Source organism: Sapajus apella, unplaced genomic scaffold (assembly GCF_009761245.1).
Source record: "Sapajus apella isolate SASKATOON/1434 unplaced genomic scaffold, GSC_monkey_1.0 scaffold171, whole genome shotgun sequence".
Classification (NCBI taxonomy): domain Eukaryota; kingdom Metazoa; phylum Chordata; class Mammalia; order Primates; family Cebidae; genus Sapajus; species Sapajus apella.
In genome coordinates, this window is record NW_022437111.1 from 715,657 (window position 1) to 735,785 (window position 20,129).

The 20,129-nt window shown below is 50.8% G+C and overlaps 1 protein-coding gene across 4 annotated transcripts in view; it reads left to right on the top strand.

The window, feature by feature from the left end:
- The window catches only part of SEMA5B (semaphorin 5B), a 123,348-nt gene that overhangs the window by 15,557 nt on the left and 87,662 nt on the right, over positions 1-20,129 (top strand). Inside the window, exon 1 of one of the 4 annotated variants that reach the window (XM_032267728.1) lies at positions 17,933-18,798. The exons of the other annotated variants lie outside the window; for them this stretch is intronic. The gene's annotated coding sequence lies outside the window, so the exon portion shown is untranslated. Of the gene's footprint in view, positions 1-17,932; positions 18,799-20,129 lie in introns of those variants that run through there. 4 annotated transcript variants of the gene reach the window in all.

Here is a 20,129-nt window from a genome sequence, read left to right on the forward strand (position 1 = left end):
ATGGGGCAGAAAGCATAAGAAGCCTTAGGGGTGGGTGAAAACCTTCAGCCCCAGGGAGTCCGATGGGATCTGCTTCCTATTCTCAAATAACAACCACCATGTGTAAGGACTTACTACAGACCAGCCTGTCACTGAAGTCCTCATACAGGCCTCTGAGGGAGACATGAGCCCCAGTTTACACATGAGGAAAAGACATCAGAGAAGTTAAGAAACTTGCCTAACATCTTGCAGGTATATAGAGGTAGAGGCAGGATTTGAAGCCAGGCCACAGTGAAGCCGAAGCATGCTCTTTCCGCCTGACACTGGGCCTCTCCCGTGGCTCCTGCAGAGCACAGTGCCAGGCAGAACCCAGGAAATGCATGTGGGGATGGAGGGAGATTGGAAGCTACGAGGTCAAGCATTTCGAGGAGGCAGGGTTTCTTTGCAGGGATGTTGTTCAAAAGCACGGTCGTTGCTGGGAGCCTCAGAGGGGGTTTCTCATTCTATGTCCTGGAGGGGTGATGGCAGGCCACTCTACCCTTCACCCCAGGAAGTGCTTTCTCAGCCAGCATTGCTATGGCCACCTCCTCTCTCTAGCCCTGCACTGGTTCCCAAGCTGTCCCTCTTCTGTGGCTTCTCTGGAATAGCAGCCTTGGTGCCTGTCCCTCTGTCAGGAGCTTGTGTCCTAGGAGCTCTTTCTGAGCTTCCAGGATGCAGGCAGTAACCCTGAGTCACAGACTCTGTGCATGGGTATGCGGGGGTAGGGCTTCATTTCACAGAGGCCCAGGAGTAGAGTCTGCTGTCCTGGGGAAACCCCAACTTCCAGCTGGGCCTGAATTCAAGATTCCCCCATTCTTGGGCAAAACCCCAGACTCCATCTCAGATCTTTCCATATGCACAGGGAATCTGGGTAAATCAAGGCCCGGGATGAGCACCGATGCCCCACAGTCTCCTACACTGAACTGCACAACCCTGACCTTGCTCAGATGTGACAGAGAGGTTGAATGGGGTGACCATGTCTTGGATGTTCAATGTGACAGTCATTCTGTTCTCTAAACACAGGCTCCCTAATCCCCAGAGGATCATCCCAAGAGCTGTTTCTTCATCTCAAGTATGGGGAAACCAAGGCTCTAATAGCTAAGTTTCCATTCCTTTGCCGCTCTGATGGGGGTGGGATATTGAGGTTTGTAAGATGGCAGCTTTGGGAGGAAGGGGCTCAGGTGTTACATGAGAAAAGGGGCTTGCTATACATCTTCCCCTGCTTCTGTGTGCTCAAGAATGGCCTCAGGGGCTGTCCACTTGAGAGTAGGACAGGTTGTCTGCCCCCATCTTCACAGGAATGGCCTGGCCTCGGTGACAGAGCCCATGGCTGCCCAGTCCAGATGCTCAGCCTGATTCACATCTGCTATTTGCTGTAGAGGTTTGGGGTGGTGAGTCCCAGCTAATTCACCTTCAGCTGCTCTGGGCTAAATGATGATGATACTGAGAAACCTTTTTTTTTCTTTTTTGAGAGGGAGTCTCCCTCTGTGGCCAGGCTGGAGTGCAGTGGTATGATTTCGGCTCACTGCAACCTCCGCCTTCCGGGTTCAAGCAATCCTTCTGCCTCAGCCTCCAAGTAGCTGAGACTACAGGTGTGCGCCACCACGCCCAGCTAATTTTTTTGTATTTTTAGTAGAGATGGTGTTTCACCATGTTGGCCAGGATGGTCTCCATCTCTTGACCTCATGATCTGCCCACCTCAGCCTCCCAAAGTGCTGGAATCCCACAGGCGTGAGCCACCATGCCTGGCTAAAACCATTTTTCAATGGACCACTTCACTATTGTTGAAGGACATCAGCATCCTCATTTACTTCTCCCAGAAGCCACAACTTCCCTTTCCTGAATTCCATGCCAGACACTATTCTAATGCCTTCTGTACATTATCTCACTTAATTCTTATAATTACCAAGTTCTGACTTTGGTACTGTTATACCCATTTTAGAGGTAAAGAAATTCTCCGGAAAGAATATGTCCAGGGTCATACATCTACTAAGAGGCAATTTTAAACCCTTGTCTTCCAATTCCAAATTCCATGCTGTCCCATCCTGCCACATGGCCTCTGCTGTTGGTGTGAGTTTGCTGGGGGATTATGGTGTGTCCGGCCCTGGTCCTTAGCCCTGGGGTTCCAGACCTCCTGAAGGCACTCCCCGCCCCTCACCTATCCAGAGCCAGCCACCTCCAGTCCTCCATGCCCCACCATCAAAGGCAGATTCAGTTCATCCAGCAGGGAGCTTGGGTAACAGCATATATTTTAGGGCTCCCGGTGAATCAGGCAGCTTTTCCGGCCTTTGCCCTCAGCGCTTGGTGCTCCCTGTGCTGCATCACCATGTGGTCTCCCTGCTAGGAGCTCCATTTCCCAGGGCAGGGACAGAGCAGTGCTTGTCTTTGTGTCCCTTTGCCCAGCCCAATGCCAGGCACCGAGGCCTCAGTAAATGTGTATTAGTTATTGTTAAAGAGAGAGCTAAAGCCATAAAACATCCTGGTTTCCCCCTCTTGTATCTTTCTTTCAAAGCCTGGATGGAACATCTTCTCAAAAAGAGGATCCTTGATTTTCTATTTCCACTGTAGGGTGAAGACCAGAGGTCCTGAACCCCTGCAGGATTTCAAGGTCACTTGATGAGCCTCAGTGGCTAGAAATGGAACATGGGACAGTTGCTGTGTGGAGCGGCCATGGAATAGCATGGTCTTTCTTTCTCTTTCTCTCATTCTCTCTCATACACACACACATACACACACACACACACACACACACTCAGAGAGAGAGAGAGAGAGAGAGAGAGAGATTTTGTACTCTCTGTGTTTATCCCTGATGTGTTCACAGGACCCTCTCTCATCCCACAGAGGAAGCTTAGATCATTAAAACCTGCAGAGGTAACACAGACCTTTCCCTTACTCACAGTCCCCCCTCCCAAAGACACCGCCACTGTGTGTTCTTCCCCAGAAGGAAGTGAGGAAATCGAGACGAAAGAAGTGAAGTCTCAATCCCTACTTCCTGCACTGAGAACCCCTCTCCAGAGAGCAGAGAGTGGAGTGTGGGTGCAATGATAGGAGTCTGGGTAAAAGCTCCCTTTCATCTCAGGCTGAAACACTGAGCCTTGATTTCCTGCCAGCCACTCTGTCCATAAAGCAATTGCCCTGCCACTGGTCCACCGGGTTCATGTCTTATGCAGCCTCATTGAAAACTGGGTGGCATTGATGGAGCAGGCTGCGCTGGGCAGCTTGGGTTTCCTCTGCCTAGCAGCCTGAGCCACATCAAAGCTGCACCTGTGGTGGAGGCAGGGCATTGCTCTGTGGGCTGTCCTTTGGTGACACCCAGCCTTGGGCAGCTGTTGCCCCCCAGCTCCAGCTGGAGGCATCTGTGCCCCTCAGCTCCTGAACCCTGAGCCCAGGGGAAACCCCTGCCACTGTTGGTTGACACCTGCCTGCTGCTTGGATGGCCACGCCTCTCTCCCCCTGTTTTTAAATGGGCCCAATTTGGTCCTTCGCCAAAAACCTGCAACTAACTTAGCTGGTTCCTGGATTGTCTATTCTATTTCTTATCCGCCAAACTTTTGAATATGTATCCCCTACCTACTGCATCTGTGCAATCTCCCGAATTTGACAGTGCTGGCAACCTCTTCTCAAAACCCTGTCCTTCCCAGGCTTCCTCCTGACCCACCTCCACACCTCATCCTCATTCTCTCTTCTGCCTCCACTCTCCTCCCCTCCCATTCAGATCCCACCAACCCATCAGAGTCATATCCAGCCAGCCGTGATACAAGAGGCCCTTTCTCCTGGCCCCCCAACTCTGGAGTGGCTTCAAATAATACTTTAACAAATACCCACTGTGCGCCTACAGGTGCCAAATATTCTTCCACTGCATTGGGAGGGGAGAGAACCGGCAAGAACCCTGTCCCCATGGAGTTTATATTCTAAGCATGGGAGATAGGAGAAACAGTGTTCAGTTCTCAGTTTGTTATTGATTAGAGGCCAGACCTTCTGAAGCTAGATGTTAACATACAGGCAGATAAGTTGCAAGTGATTTTTACCCAGGAGAGATGCAAATTATTTCTGTCCAGTAGAAAAGATGATAACTCCAAAAGTTATGGTGTTATTGCTCTGTAGGACAGTTCTGTCTCAACAGACTTATTTCTGCATGCCTTTGTTGATCATACAAGCCCCCGTGCTTCAAGTTCTTCTGAGCCAGCTTTACCATTCCTCATTAATGAGTTAAATAAATGTACATATATGAGAGCATTTTGAAAATTATACTTTGACAGTGGCTTATACATTTTCTGTGTCTTTCCTTAGTTTGGTCTGCTGCCTGGCATGGATTAGATGTTTCTGGAAGTGGATTTATACTGTCCTTGGTATCTGTCTTAGTCCATTTTCTGTTGCTCATAACAGAATACATGAAACTAGGTAACTTATAAACAAACAGAATCTATTTCTTACTGTTATGGAGGCTGAGATGTCTAAGGTGGAGGAACTGCATCTAGTGAGGGCCTTCTTGCTGTTTGGAACGTACAGAATCCCAAGGCGGTGCATGGTATTACATGGTGGGGCCACGCATGCTAATGTGCTCACTTAGGTCTCTCTTCCTCTTCTGGAGGGAGCCATCAGTTCCCCTCTCATGATAACCCATTAACCCACCAATGAACTAATCCATACATAAGGACAGAGCTCTCATGATCCAATCACCTCTCAAAGGCCCCACGGCTAATACTGTTACATTGGGGATTAAGTTTCAACCTGAGATTTGAAGGGGACGTTCAGACCACAGCAGTATGGATAAGGGGAAGAATCAATGTTTTAATTGAGAAGTGCTTAGCAGATGTCACTTAGCTCTCAAGTGAGGGTGGAGGTGGCCAAAGGAGGTTGCCCTGGCTCTGGCATCCCTATGTTCTACCCTAGAGAATGAGGGGAGGGTCAGGGTCTGTATGTTAGAGGTGGTCCCAGGGGCTGTCTAGTGAGCCCTTGTCCACCCTCAGCTCCTGAGAACAAAGCCCTGATCCAGTCCTCACATTGAGTGGGGTGGAAGAAAGGGGGCAAGAGCAAGATCTGTGTGCCTGAGTAGGTGTTGGGGGGGTCAGGAGGTATCCCCGAGGGTATGCTGGCTTGCAAATTTGCCCCATGCTGAGAGGGCAAGGGTAACATTGTGGGAGTGTTCTTTTATGTCTAAACATTACCACCCTCTCATTCCTCATGCTTTTCTGGGTGGGAAGTTCTCCTTTATATTTTATTCCAATTATTCCATTACAGTTTAGGCCCCGGGGATGCAAAGAGAGGCTGGAATATCTGAAAATGCAGCTGGGATTGTAGTAGGAGGGCTTGTTTGTGGTGCAAAGCAGCTGCCCTTTTCATGTAAGCGGCTGTGTTTCTGTTCTGAGAACGGGGGTGGTGGTGGTAGGGGATGTGTGTGGAGCAGAGCTGAACATAAATGGGGGGAGGGTGGTAAGGATGATTCTGTGGGTTCCCGGGCCTGGCAGCTGCTCAACACAGAAGACCAAGGCTTCCCTTGGCTTAAAAAAGCCCAATTGCCATCCTGGCTCTCTCAGCCTCCTCCCGGAAACCAAAGCAGCCCAGAGTTAGGGAAAGGGTTTGTCCCACCCCAGGGCCCCCCCGACCCTGACGAAGCTTCCAAATCTCCCAATTCCCAATCTCAGCACTCAGTGCAGCACCAGCAAGCCCCTTCAAAGGTTGTTGTTTAAAAAAGGGATTTCCATTCAGTTTAAGGGTTGAATGATTTTCAGTGTTTTATTTAAATGGGTATGGAAAAGTTTTACTAACATCCTTTTCTCATCAGAGCTGAGATGACTTTTAAAAGTTACCTAATCAGTGGTGGGGGCCACTATTTGGGGAGCAGTGTTAGTTCCTGGAGACTGAGAGTGATGGGAAAGGAAGGGCATTTCTTCTTTTCTCTCTCTCTCTTCATTTTCACGCTCCTGACTTGTCAGTTACTCCCATCCTCCTCTTTTGTCCCCTCATTTGGTTCATGTACCACCCAGCAGCCACCCCCCCAGGGGTCATTTACCAACACCAGACACTAGAGACACAAAGATGAATGAAGGATCACTGTCCACTGGGCTGAGAGTGTCTGCAGCTGGGAAAACTGCAGACACTCCCAGCCCAGTGGACAGTGGTCCTTCGTGAGTGGACAGAGCATCGTCACATTTGTTGTGTTTTGAGCCTCACGAGAACTGGGGAGACAAGCTAAGGCAAGCGTTATCCATCTCAGGAGGACGTCAAGGCTTAGAGAGGTTGCAGAACAGCTCCAAAGTCACACAGGTGGTGTTTGGCCAAGCCAGAATGAGAAGAACATTCTGGGTAATGGCCAAGCCCATTGCTGGCCATGCAGGGGCTGGATGGCAATCAAAGATTACAGGAATTGGTGAGACGGAGACAAAAGCAGTCTGCATGGTGGGCAGGCCCCTGGGAGCAGGGTCTCCCTGAAACTGGAGTGTTTCAGGGATCAGCATCACTCTCTCCATTCTCTGGAAAAAAGTGAAGAGCTCAAATGACCCCCTCAGGCCAACCACTCTTTCATCCCTGGGAGTCACATTCTGATGGCCAAGGAGTCCTGAGTCCCTATTTATCTCTATTCCACCTTCCCACCCTCAACCTCAGCCAGTTACAATGAGAGGAATTGGAGTTAAACGTAAAATGAAGCCTGGGCAACATAGCAAGACCCTATCTCTCTAAAAAAATAGATAGGGCAAGACCCTATCTCTGCCAGGTATGGTGATGTACACCTATAGTCCCAGCACTTTGGGAGGCTGAGGAGAGAAGACCACTTGAGCCCAGGAATTTGAGGCTGTAGTGAGCTGTGATCACATCATTGCACTCCAGTCTGGGCAGCAGAGCAAGACCCTGTCTCTAAATAATAATAATAAACATCAAATGAAGAACATTTCTTCAGTGAGACAGGATGGGGTGGGGAGTCAATTACAAAAGGAACTTGTGAAGTAAAAACTGGCATGATGTCCTTTAATAGATGACAGGCAATGTCCTTTCTGGCTGAGGAGGACTCTGGTGCTGTCAGGGGTGGGGACAGGTGGAGGAAGGCTGTGGGCAGGAAGAGGGTGTGCAGGGGAGCAGTGGGGTCTGAGTGGTGGATTGGCTATGGTGCCTGAGTGAAATTGTGCTCATCCCCAGAAGGAGTGAGTGCTCAGGGCTTCCGCCATTCCTCTGACCTTTCGTGCTGGCCTTCCTGAAGGCAAGAGAGGATTCGAAAGAGATGGCCTCTCAGAGTTCCATAAGGTCCTGGTTCTCCCATTCAGAGAGCTTTTCCTACAGAGTACTCTGGATTTTCAGGGAGGCAGTATGAGGTTTGGTCAGGCTGATCATCAGATTTGCTAGGGGAACTTTTTAAGAAATGACTGAGTATAGGCCCACCCATGAGATTCAGATTTCATAGGTCCAGGTGGAGCTGGGAGCATGAATGTTTGTTCTAAAAGAGCAACATCCTAATCTAAATACCAACTATTTGTTCACTGGAAATGAGGTGTAATCAATTTCCATCAGTATGGAGAAGCCTGGTGGGAGGCCAGCCGGAACACAGTGCTGCCTGAGTACTTTATATTTGCAGCCTGCACCCTAAATCCCAGCTCTCCAGAGAAGCTGAGGTGGGTCACTGTAAAGTGCAAAGTTTTCTGACTCGCTTTAGATTTGCCTCTTTAAGCAACAGCACTTTTACGTTGTTAACCACTGTGTTTGCGGTTCTCTATAAAATGTGTTATATGCATCCCTGCCTTCTTACACAGAGTAATGCAAGCATAAACGTAACCTTTTCTTGGTGTCCCAAGGATATGTTAGGAACCTGAATTAACGGACTGGACTGTGATTCAGTGGAGTGTATGGGACAATTTGCTTACGCCAAATGGCCCCCTGAGGTTTTGAGTTTTGTGCCTGCTCTTTCCTTTTTCCAGCTGTGCCTCTTGCTGATGGATGTTCCTTCTTGCTAGACACAATGTATCTGCCTAAAGCAAATTTTTCTTCACTTGTAATTTGCATTTCTTAGATAGGCTTGGACATGGATAACTAAAGTTCTTATAACTGAGTAGGGCACCTTGTGGTAAACTTCCCATCATCCTGTCCACACCTCCTCCTGGAATAGCAGCGGTGAAACTCGGGATTGCCTAAGGAGATGGCCTTGACAGGTTTATGGGTACATATGCTGTTCAGCTTTACCAGGGGTTGGGCCATAAATGGACACATGATACAATTTTGACTAATGGGATTTGAGAAGAGGTTTTTGACTGATTTCTAGGAAAGTTCTTCTTTGTCAATGGAGAGCCACCAGATGTCATTCTCTAGGTAGATGTTAAACAAGGAAGGGTTCCCTGATTGTTCTTGGCAGCTGAATTATAACTTCAAGATCTTTATTTGGGGAGAGACCTTCTGAGGATGGAGGAGAGTGGCAGGATGTGGAATTTTAGTGGCTGGCAGAGTGGAGAGATGGAAAGAACCTGAATTGCATGATTTTTTTTTTTTCTCTAAAGCTCCTCTCATGTGAATTGTTCTATTTTCTTTGGTTTAAGCCTCTTTGAATTGAACTGGGTTTTGGGTTACTGGAACTAAAAGCATGCCAATGGTAAATAGTGAGTGGATGAACTAATAGTGTGTGGGTCTAAGGGAAAGCCTAAGGCTTTAGTGGGGGCACTTCATACTGTGTTTCGGTTTCTCCAAAGGTGGTTTTATGTTTTGATTTGGAAGTAGACTTACTTCTTTATGAGATTTTTCCAGGTGGGTAGTGACTGCTTTCATTAACTTTTGTGTTCCAGTACTTTTCACAGTGCCTTGCACTTACTGGACATTCAAAAAACTTAAATAGACTTGAACTCAGCTGTCTGCATGCGTCTGCAGCGTGCTTTCCCTCCTTGGTGGCAACTATACCTGCTTGTTGATCTTCACCTGTCATGCTCACTAGGATGATAGACATATGATACACTATCAATGCTAGTAAATTTTTTGTAGTGCTTTCCAGCTTTCAAAGCACCACCTCATCCCCAATCTGTGGAAATAAGTATGCCTGAGGTCATCAACATTTTACAGATAAGAAAACCAAAGGGCCGTGTGTTTACGTGACATTTGATTTTCTGAGTAGTTCTCAACCAATTTAATTTGGAAATGGCATCCAAAGCATTTTTCTTTGGGAAGAAATAACCCTATGCTCAAAAATGAATCCCTCTTTTAATATTTCTCCTAAACAAGTGCTCCAATGTTTGCTAAGAGACATGAATGACTTATAATGATCAACACCTGCAGGTCGAGTCTTCAGGAGGCCACTGTGGCTGGGGCTTCCCCTGACTCCCACAGTTGCCCTCCAAAGAACTGCAATTTATTGTCAGGTTACAGCTCTTCAGGATTCACAGCTTGAGCTTCTCACTTAGCTAATTGGTGCTTATTCTTCAAATTGGGTTGTTTTCGCCAGTGGAAGAGAAGCAGGAGTTTGTATCCGTCTGCCTGCTCTTGCAAGCTTTGCAGCAAGAAGATGAACTGGGAAACTTGGGGTGTCTCTTACTCAGAACGTGTGCTCATGGTGATTATCCACACAAAAGCATTTGGGAGCAGGACACTGAGTAGGTCTGCTTCTGAGGGAATGCATGCATTCTCTTGTGTCTATCAAGACTGTGACAGGCTCCTTCGGAATGCAATGCACTGGGTTAATGGAATAGTGAAAATTGAGCTCTACCCACATCTCCCATCTGTGACGCCTGTCTACCTGACCCCAGCAGGGGGCTCCAAGAATGGTGCCCTCCAGCTGCCTCTTCACTTGCTGTCTCCTGATTACCCTATGGATTTCACCCATGTGTGTTCCTGCACTTGGATTTCTCCATCCCTGTGCTCAGTGGGGCCTCTTGACATGCTGGGATGCACAGACTATTCTGATTCTTGTGCCTTGGTTGTCTTGCTGATTTGTCTGTCACTTCAAAACACCTATAGAAATTATTGCAGATAACACTTATTTTGACATTGTTTCAAAAATGGCATTGCATGTGTATCTGGTCTCCTGGAGGGCAAGGATTGCGCTTGGCATTGCTTTTGGAGGAATGAGCAGCACTCAGCATGCACCTTATCATGTAGAATTTAGAGTTATCAGAGGAGTTTGTTACCCAATAAATGCCTGAGGAATGTCATCGCCTCTTCTTTTTGCTTTATGGATTCCCTGTGCTCTCTCATCCTGCCACCTTGCCTGGCTACTCACTGTGAGGTGGAATGCAGGTGTTGCCAGGCCTGGGCTTTTAAGGGCATGAGTGGGTATGAACTTAGCTCATGTCTAAATGCATTCTTCAGTACATTATAAATACATTCTGGATTTTTGGTCACTGGGAATTATTAAAGGGAGAGAAGTAGGAAGAGAAGAGTTGGATGGAGTTGGGGGATGTATTGAGTATGAAGGGGAAAAGCTTTGAAGATTCCTCCACTGCCCCAGTGGCTGCAGCTCTGTGTGGATTTTCTGCTACCACCAGCTAAGGTTTAAGAAAAACAGTGGGGCTCAGGGTGGGGGTAGTTGCCTCTCTAAAATCTATGGTTCTTGGACTTGTTTGTCCTTTTCTCCATGATACTCCTCCTGCTCCCCAGGCCTCCACAGACAAGCTCACCCTCAGAGCAACTGAGCTGTGGCCGGTGGCTGCCACCCACTGTGTGAGAGAGAGTGGGGATGCTGAGGTCATTCCCACATTTAGACTCACCTGACGTTTCCCTTCCAGCCTTGGCTGTCTGAGTTTATGGCCTCTTCCCACTGCCTTTCCTTATTCTCCAGCATCACCCCTTACCCCCCGCTGCATCTTGCTGGGGCCCAGTACCCTGAGCTCTGGGGGGCTCTTGGATATGAAATCTGCCCTGCTCCTCCCAGGACCACCTCCTTGGGCTCAGCCAGCTCCCCGTCTAGTGCAGTCCCTTGCAGAGCAAGGCCAAGCCTCTTGGATTCGGCGTGAGTTCCCACTTCATCCTTATTTCTCGCCTCAGGTGGTTCTCCGCCTGGAGTGAATCCACTACCACCATGTACGCAGGTGTCTGAAAGTGCGGGGCTGTATTGGGTATCAAGGTGACTGGGTGTCACCTACTGTCATTTGGTGGTCCAGGATGCTAAATCCTTACAGTTCACCAGGAAGGTGCATCCCTCAAAAAAATGCTATGAGCTCCCCTGTTAAGAAGCATTGTGCACCCCAGGCTGGAGTTCCGGCTTTAGTCTTCTACAGCGGCAGGGTGTTGGAGTCACAGCAGGTTTGAGTCCCCGGTTTTGTGTTCCTGCTCTGCCACCTATTGGCTCTGTTGCTTTAGTTCCCTAGCCTCTGTCTCCTCACCTGCACCATGGCGTGATGACAATGCCCCCACTTCACAGAGCTTAGATAGGGTTAGATATGTGAAAACACCTAGAGCACTCTGGACAGTGCCCATTGCGTGCCAAGTGCCATAGAGGCATTCGCTGTGTTGATGCCCTTTTTGGCTCCTTCCTGCCGGGCCTCCAGGACTACCCCTTTGGCCTCAGGTTGAAACTGTTGTCCTGGAACTGCCTCATGAACAACTGGGCCCATGGCCTCCATGACTGAGAACCTTGGCCCAGGGTTGGCACTTGTGCCACCTCCGGGACGTGCTCCCCTGTCCCATTTCTTCCCAGTCCAGCTCTCCCTCCTGCCTTGCCCCATTCTATCCTTTGGGAGGGCTGCTCCTCTGTTTTTTGGTTTTTTCAGGCAGAGTCTCACTGTGTTGCCCAGGCTGTATTATGGAGTGCAGTGGTGTGATCTCAGCTCACTGCAACCTCTGCCTCCCAGGTTCAAGTGATTCTCCTGCCTCAGCCTCCCGAGTAGCTGGGGCTACAGGTGCCCACCACCACGCCCGGCTAATTTTTAATATTTTCAGTAGAGATGGGGTTTCACCATGTTGGCCAGGCTGGTCTTGAACTCCTGACCTCAGGTGATCATCCGCCTCAGCTTCCCAAAGTGCTAGGATCACAGGTGTGAGCCACTGTGCCCGGCCTCTGCTCCTTTTATTAGGAATCTATTTTCATGGCTCTCTTTTTCTCTCTGTCCCCATAGCTGCTGTGGTTGTTTGCTGTTTTCTTTTTTAGAACCTGTTTTAGCCTGTGTAGATTCTTGGGTATACACTCCGGAGATTGTGCTACAGGCTGTCCAGTTGGGACCAAGTATCTGCATGGAACCAGATGCTGGTGGTCTTCATGGAGCCAGCCTCCTGCTCCATTGGTCCTATCTGTCTGACCGCTTATCCCAGGGGAGGGGAAGAGAGAAGGGAGGATCCTCACTGCCCTCAGCCCCAGGAGGTAGAGGCTCATTCCTGGTTCCAGCTGGTCCTCATTTGCCTTAGGTACAGATGTCATTGCCTTTGGTGGTTTTTTTTTTTTTTTTTTTAAATCTACTTAAAATTCTACATTTATATTTTCTTCCAGCTGTGATCATACCTCAATTCTAAACCACCGCTTTGGGAAATGAAAGATGATGGAAGGTGAGGGGTGGCATTGCTTTCCCTTAGGAAGATGGTGTAGTGGGAAGGGGGGCCTCTGGGCTGGAACTCGACAGCCTGGGTTTCTAGCTCTGACTCCATCACTAGCTGCTGTGTGACCTTGGCTGAGTCACCTACCATCTCTCGCCCTCACTTTCCTCACTTCTAACATGAAAGGGTTGGACAGGTTGGACTTGCTGAGGTTGTCTTCCCACTCTCAGAGTCCGTAAGTCAATGAGTCTATTTAGTTGTGCTGACAGCTTTAGAATGGCTAATTAATGAGAGTTTAGTGGGAACACAATTAAGTGATAATGAAGGCCTCAGAAGTAAATCTCTTTACTTCTTGTAATAAGTTGAGCAGAGGAGACTTGGAGTGCCTTTTCACTTAGTGGAGCCCCTGCGAAGAGGGAACAAAGAGCCCCAGGCTCCTCCTTGGGGACTAAAGGAGGCCAGGAGTCAGGGACGAAGTCGCACCTCAGGGGAAGCTGGGTAGCCAGCTGACTGTCCTACAGCCAAATGGGCGGACTGACTAGCAGGGGAGGCCTGGAGCTACGTGGGTGGAGTGGAATACTGGCCACTCTGCAGGCCTGGGTAACACCCAACCTTCTGTCCATTTCCAAAACACGTTCACCTGCCTCGCCTTGTGGAATCCTCCCATGCCTGGTGAAATAGATCAGCCTGGAACTTTCATCTTCCCCATTTAACAGATAAAAATGGAGCCTCAGAGCAGTACCTGGCCCAAGGTCAAGGAACTGGGAAGTGATAGATCAGGATTCAGTCAGGTTTCTTGACCCCAAAGACCCCGTCCTTTCCGCTCTACCTGACTAGCTCTTCCAGTCTGTGGGCCAACCTCTGCGGGCTGCTCTGAGTGGCCGACCCCAGTGTGAAGTGGGTCTCGCTATTCAGAGCACTCCCAGGTTTGTCAAGCCTCCCTGGGCCTTGGCTTTGTGGATGGGCCCTAGGAGAAGGAGATCAGGTTGATATATGAGCTGGGGATGGCTGGTCTGTGGTAAGAAGACCCCAAGGGAGGCTCCTGTGAGGCTTCTCAGCATCTTAACAGGCTGTGGCCTTGCTGCTGAGATCTGGCTCAGCCAGGTACATCACAGTCACCGAGCTCAGCATGGTGGTGGTCAGGCAGTGTTTGCTGCCTGAGGTTGCATCAAGCCAGGAATGCCCCAAAGTGGGGGCGTGAGGAAGAGAAGGGGTGGTACCTAGAGGCTGTGGTATCTCTGTCCCAGGGAGACAAACCATAACAAGACCCAGTGAGGAGAGAGGCCCACTCTGGATGGTGTGGGGCAGGGGGCAGGGTCTCCCGGCCTGGGGGTAGAGGCCTCGGGCCAATGAACTTCCCTCAAAGGCTCTGGCTGCTGGTGACTTTGGCCGCAGAGACACAGACCTTGACCTTTCCCTTCTGAGTGAAACAGGGTGCAGACATTATGCAGAGATGCAGCATCTTTGCTGCAGAGGGAGGGAGGAGAGGAAGGAGGGAGGGAGGGAGCATTCGTCTGGGTCCTGCCCTAGAAATGCTTCATGTAATAAAATCAGGATGACTTAAGAAATCCATTACCCCTCTTGGCCTCCCACAGTCACCAACAGGCCCTGGTGGAGACGGGGAGGGGAGAGTCTTGGGGACAAGCCAGGTAATGCGGCCTCAGTCTCCTGGCCTTTGAACCAGGGGATGGGGTAAGGTCCCCACCAGTTCTGACCTCATGCGGGTCTGGAGGAGATCTGTTAGGGAGGGGCAGAGGAGGGATTGAGAGGAGATGCCAGAAGGAAAGGAGAGAAGAGGAGGAGCTGGAGGAGAGGAGAGGAAACTGAAGGAGGTGGAGGAGAGGGGAGGCGAAGAAAGCTGTGAGAAAGCGAGAAGCCCACAGAACACAGGTGTTCAGGTGTCTGCCTTGCCGAGAAGTCTGTGACCTGGGTCGGGCCGACACTCTGAGCCTCGGCTTCTACACCTGAAGGGGAGATGGCAGTGCCCACTGCACTATTGTGAAGGGGGAAAGGGCAGTTTGCAAACCGTAAGTGCTGCACAAAGTGATGTGTTGAATCCACAAGAAAAAAGAAGAAAGGAGGAAGGGAAGGTGGGGCTGGGGCAACAGGAGAGAGCCTTTTCAGGGGGTTCCCTGTCCTGGGGTGTGGACACAGGACAGCGGGTGGGAGTGGCAAGGCTGTTTGCACCCCCTCCGGGAGACAGAATCCAGGGGCATCTCTAGCTGAGGGATCTTTGCCTGTGCAAGAACATTCCTCATGGGGCTGGGCAGATCGAATGCTACTTCGGCTTCCTTCCTGGAGGCCCAGGGCAGAGCAGGGCAGCCTTGGGCTTCAGGGACCCACGGAAAGTCCCAGATTCTGACAGACTTAAATTCTTGAAGGGCTGAGGAGGCTGCTGTGAGGGGGGCACGGTTATAAAATAAAGTCCTTAGCAAAATCCTGCACAGAAGAACTAGAAGGACAAAAAGAAAAAAATATGGTTGAAGAACATTCTGGAAAGCCCCAAACCAAGACAGGGCACTAGAAAGGTAAAAAGAGAAAAATGTGGGTGAAGAACATTCTGGAAAGCCCCAAACCAAGACAGGGCTCTCAGTCCACGTGGGCCCAGCCCCACAGTCCCTCTTTCTACTGCTCGTGCCTGGATCCCACCGCCCGTGCCCGGATCTTGGCATGTGCGAGGCCAAGGCGGGGAAGCACGGGGCCAGGGTCAGGGCAGCCAGCTCCCCTGGCAGGCTAGATTTATGATTTGGCTGAGCCGCGGAGAGAGGGAGCCTGCGACGATCCAGGGTATGAAAGGCAGCCTAGTGTTTCCTGGAGCAGCCACGGTGCCAAAGGCAGGGACGTCCATCTGGCCTTGCTGTGTAGTACATTTGTCACCCGCAGCCCGAGGCCCAGACGGCCTCCCTTCTGCTATCCATAGCCACTGAGGCCAGCTCTCACCTTCGGCAGCCTCTGTTGTGGGACCTGCAACCCAAGTAGGTGATGAGTATGTATTTGCGGGGAACTGCCCCCTCTCTTAGGCTTTGCCCTCCAGCTGGCGCCCATCCAAGTTAATGTCTATCAATGTTCCGTGGGGATGAAAAGCCCTAGAGTCAGAGAGGGGAAAGGCCCTCAGGCTAGTGCCATGATTTCGGGCTGTGTTCTGAGGAGCTCTGGAGCACCTCCAAGCCACCTTAAGAGCTGCTGAAGGAGACTGACAGCCAAGCTCCAGCCCTTGACCCATCAATGTAATGCTGCTTCTGTTTGATCTGGATATATACAGATATTCTAGGTAAGATTTCACTTGAAGAATGAGAAACGGAGGCTCGGAATGTTGAGAATTGGTTCTGCTGCTGAAAAATAAACAGTTTGAAGACCACAAATCTGGTCTTATTTCGAAGAAGATACAATGGGCCAGAGAAGACCAGCAACCCAGCCAGTTGTTGGCAGAATGGGACTAGAACCCAAGACTCCTGGCTCCCCAGCCATGATCTCCCCATGATACTGGGCCATCTCATTTGAGGTGCTGGCCTGAGCATTCATGGCCATCCCCTTTTTTCAACCCCAGGACCCCTCTCAAGCTTGTGTGCTGTGTCCTCTCAGCTTTGCCTCCACTGGAGGGGGCTTCAGGATGTAAACCATGTGTGGCCCAGGCCAGCTGCTTTCAGATATGAAGGGAGAACTCTGTGGCCCACCATGCTTACAGCTTCTTCTGCCCAGAGCCTGTCTCTAGGCAGAGATGCTCGGGCTGTGGCCACCCTGTCATCCCAGGGGCTGTTGGTGGTTATTGAGGGTTTTCTGGTAGACCACAGGCCATTGCCGCCTCTCCCCTTTCTGTCTCTGGAGAAAGTTGTCCTGTTCTATTCAGGCCTTCATTTGTTCATTTGGGACTCTGATGGTTCGTGCTGATCCAGCCACCCTCTGCCATGGTCCCTGGGTTCTGTTCCAGAAAACCCCAAACTAACATTTTTCCCAGGCACGCGGCTCTCTCCACCCCACCACCCGATGCCCTGCTTCCTGCAGGGCTTTTCCAGCCCTGGCCACAGGCTGCTCCCCAGCTTGGCTTGTCCTGGGTTACATTCCACCTCCTTGGCTGGACTTGCTCTTCCAACCTGACATATTGCCCCTCCGCCTCTCCTTTCTGGGTTTACATCCCGGCTTTGCTCCCACTAAACACCCCTCTCATCTCCTTCCAGCTGGGCCCTTTCCCTTTAAGCAGCTTACCTGGGGGCCTCCTTCCCACTGCAAGAGCCGCCACCTCTGTTTCCTAGGATTCCATACAAGAAGAAATAAAGGATCCAGCATCTCTGAGGGCCAGGCATCATGGGGAGCAGTGTACCTATTTCATCCTAGTTGATTCTCTGCACAGCCCTATGAAGTAGATATTAATATTCCCACTTGTCATATAGGGAAACTGAGTCCCAGAGATTTGGCAACTTGCTCAAGGTTCCACAGTTGATAAGTTTACCCGCCTCGTCCTGCCTAACCCCTGAGCCAAGGCAGTCAACCACAATAGCAAGCTGCCTAGGCCGTCACCTCGCATGGTCAAGCCAATAACCCTTAGGACTACGGTGGCACAGCCTGTGGTGATCTGTCTCCAAAGCGCTCTCCCAAGTACCAAATTCCTCCCTGTGTTTACCTTGTCCCCCATTTCTCCCTGCAGATCCATCAGCACACACCCATCATGGCAGGGAAATGTAGGAAGGAGAGGCAGGGACCTCCTCAGTTTCACAGGCCAAGAAAGACTAATTAATCACTTTTGCACTTGTTGAGAACCACTATAATTGTTTGCAAAGAAGGAGGTAAATATGAAAGCCATAGATGGGGTCCTGGCCTCCTCTGTGGTAGCCAAGATATGAAACAGAGAGGTGTTCAGACCTACAGGTGGCTAATGCTGCCAAAGGCTATGGGATATCCTCTACTCCCCACTACGCTCTCTGCAGTCCTGGCTTCCCTCCGAATGAATTGTACAGGCAGCCTGGAGTTACTGCTCATTCTTGTCATCTGTGAGGTGTCTTGGTGGGCAGCACACAGGAGGGAAGGTTGAGGAAGTCAAGATGCAGTGGTGCAGGGCTGATGGCACACTCCAGAAGGGCTTGCTGTCCTCCCAGCCCAGGACCTGCAGGAAGCCTGGTGAGGAGGATGCGGCTCTCAGATGGGAGCAGGTGGGGAGAGGCTTCTGGAGAATGGGCATGGGGACAGGTGGGCATGCAGGGGGACAATGATCTAAATGGAAGCATAAAAGGACCTGGGCTGGGAAAAGGAGGGTCTGTGCTGCTATTTCGTGAAATGCTGCTTCTTCCAAAGTTGTTCCCTGAGAGTATTCAGCAGGGGGAGCCTACTGCTGACAGCAGCAGCTGTGGGGGAGGCAGGAGCGGGAGGGGTGGCATTATCACCCTCCCAGAGCGGGTGGCAAGGGGGCGGGGAGGAAGGGATGGTGTCTCCTGCCTGTTCTGGAATCCGTGTCTCTCACCGCCCATCCCCCCATCTCCAAACCCAAGAGGAGAGAGGGATTGGATGAAATTAGAGAGGGACAGATAGATATACTCTGGGAAGATGCACACACTGCTTCTCGCCCTCCTCTCTTGCTCACATGCACATAGACAGTCTCTCACACACTCTTACACACACTCTCTCTCCCACCCTCTCTCAGTCTCTAAGCCAGGGCATTATACCACTGCTCTCTGGTCCAGCCAAAGTTGGAGTATTCCTGGGATGAATAATCCACTCTGCGAGGATAAATCATCCTAAACCATCCTCAGGCGGCTTTGAGGAGACTAGGGAGAGGAAGCCAGCCCTTGTGGGGTGGCCAGGGCTTGGCCAGCTGGGAGGACAGCCTGGCGCTGGTGATTGGTGTGTCACAGCCGGGCTGCGAGCTGCTTCCAGGGCTTTTGTCTGGCGCTGGGAGTGAGGCTCAGCAGCGTGAGGGACAATCGGAGCTGCTCGGGGCAGGCTGCCGCCTTGTGTCCTGCTTTCCCTGCGGCCAGACCAAGCTGCCAGAGCTGCTGGTCAGGTTTTCTCACCGACCTCACCTGAGCACGGCAGTCTGGATTGACTCTCCAGGGAAATGTTTTCTCCCTGCGAGCAGTAGCAGCAGTCCTGGCTTCCCTGGACTGAGAACCTCTCATCAGCCCCTGGAAGCCCCGAGCCGCTTTCAGGGATCTGGAACCTGTGTGCCTGTGGCCCCAGGTCTGCTTCCAGGCGTGGGCTGAAGTCCTGACCTCTGTTGCTGGGGGCGAGGAGTGGGAAAGCCCAGCTTCTGCCCCGGCTGTGGCAGGCAGCAGGCTGATGGTGCTGGCTTCCCCGGGACTGCTTCTCCTGCCTGCTGTCTGATTTCCCTGCATGGTGCCCGCAGCTGAGCTGCTACTGGTGAGTACTTGGACAAATGTCCCTTTCCGCGTTCGCTGGATGTACCCAAGCGAGTCACAGTGGGTTAGCTCTGAAGCTGTATTTTCAGAGACTAGGCATTAGTTTGCCTCATCTCATGCCAGCTGGATAGGTGGGAGATCTAGGGAGCAAGGCCAACAGGGGGTGAGGAGGTGGGGTATCGGGGAGCTTGGGCTGCAGGTGTTTTTCTCAGAAGTCAGGAGACCCTGGAAGGAGAAGTTTCTCTTACTGCTTCCCTCTCCTGGTTAGGTAGAGATGTGTCTAAGAGCATGTGGAAGGAGGGTGTCTCTGAAGTGCCCTGCACCCACAGGTGCTCCAGGCTTTTACTTGTACTCTGGCTGCCAAACCCCTGCTAGGTGAAGCGCTCAGAACGCAGAGTGATAGCTGCCCTTTCCTTTCCCTGGCCATGTGCTTATCCCTCCTCCCATGCTGACATCATAGTCCTGGAGCCATTGAAAAGCCTCTGTGATCCCGGTTTTGCCCTGGAGCCCCTGACCCGTGGGTTGCTGGGCTTCTAAGAGTCACTTTGCTATCAGCACTGCCAGGAAAGGGCACAGGAACTCTTTTTTGCTTCACAAACCGTAGTAAGTCCCCACTTTGAATGTGTACAAAATGAAACACAATGAGCCTGGAGAACCACAGCCCTTGGGACCCAGGGACCCTGTGTTACAGCCTGGATTCCTGCCTACCCATCAGAGCCTGTCCCTTTGGTGGTTACAGTTTTGTATTCAGCTTGGGCTTCCTCTGGGAATAAGGAGGTTTAGGGGGTTGCTACATGCTTCCTGTATCCCTAATGGGTTCTCAGTGATTTGTTTTGCTGTCATAGGGATGCCCATCTTCCTAGCATTCCCAACATGTCTGTGACCATGTTTTCTCTCCTTTTCGATAGTATGGTCCTTGCTTACATCTCCCTAAGTTTCATACAATGAGTATGTTTGGACAGGGTAACCTGAGGTCCCACTGGGAACATCTCCAACTTTCCAGAAGGTTGTGTGCAGGACAACTCTGTGGTGTACTTCCAACCCCACCCAGTATACCCCAATCCTTTGGAGCTTGCCTGAAATCTAAGGCAGGGCTGAAGGGCCGTGATTCTGACTCATCTGAGATTTTCCTTCTTAAAACTCATTCGGTAATTATGGCATGGAGGGTGAGCAGTGTTGAGATCAAGATTTCTCAACAGCAGCACATTGAAAGTTGGAGGCCAGGCATAGTGGCTCACACCTGTAATCCCAGCACTTTGGGAGGCCGAGGTGAGCAGATCACCTGAGGTCGGGAGTTTGAGACCAGCCTGACCAACATGGAGAAACCCTGTC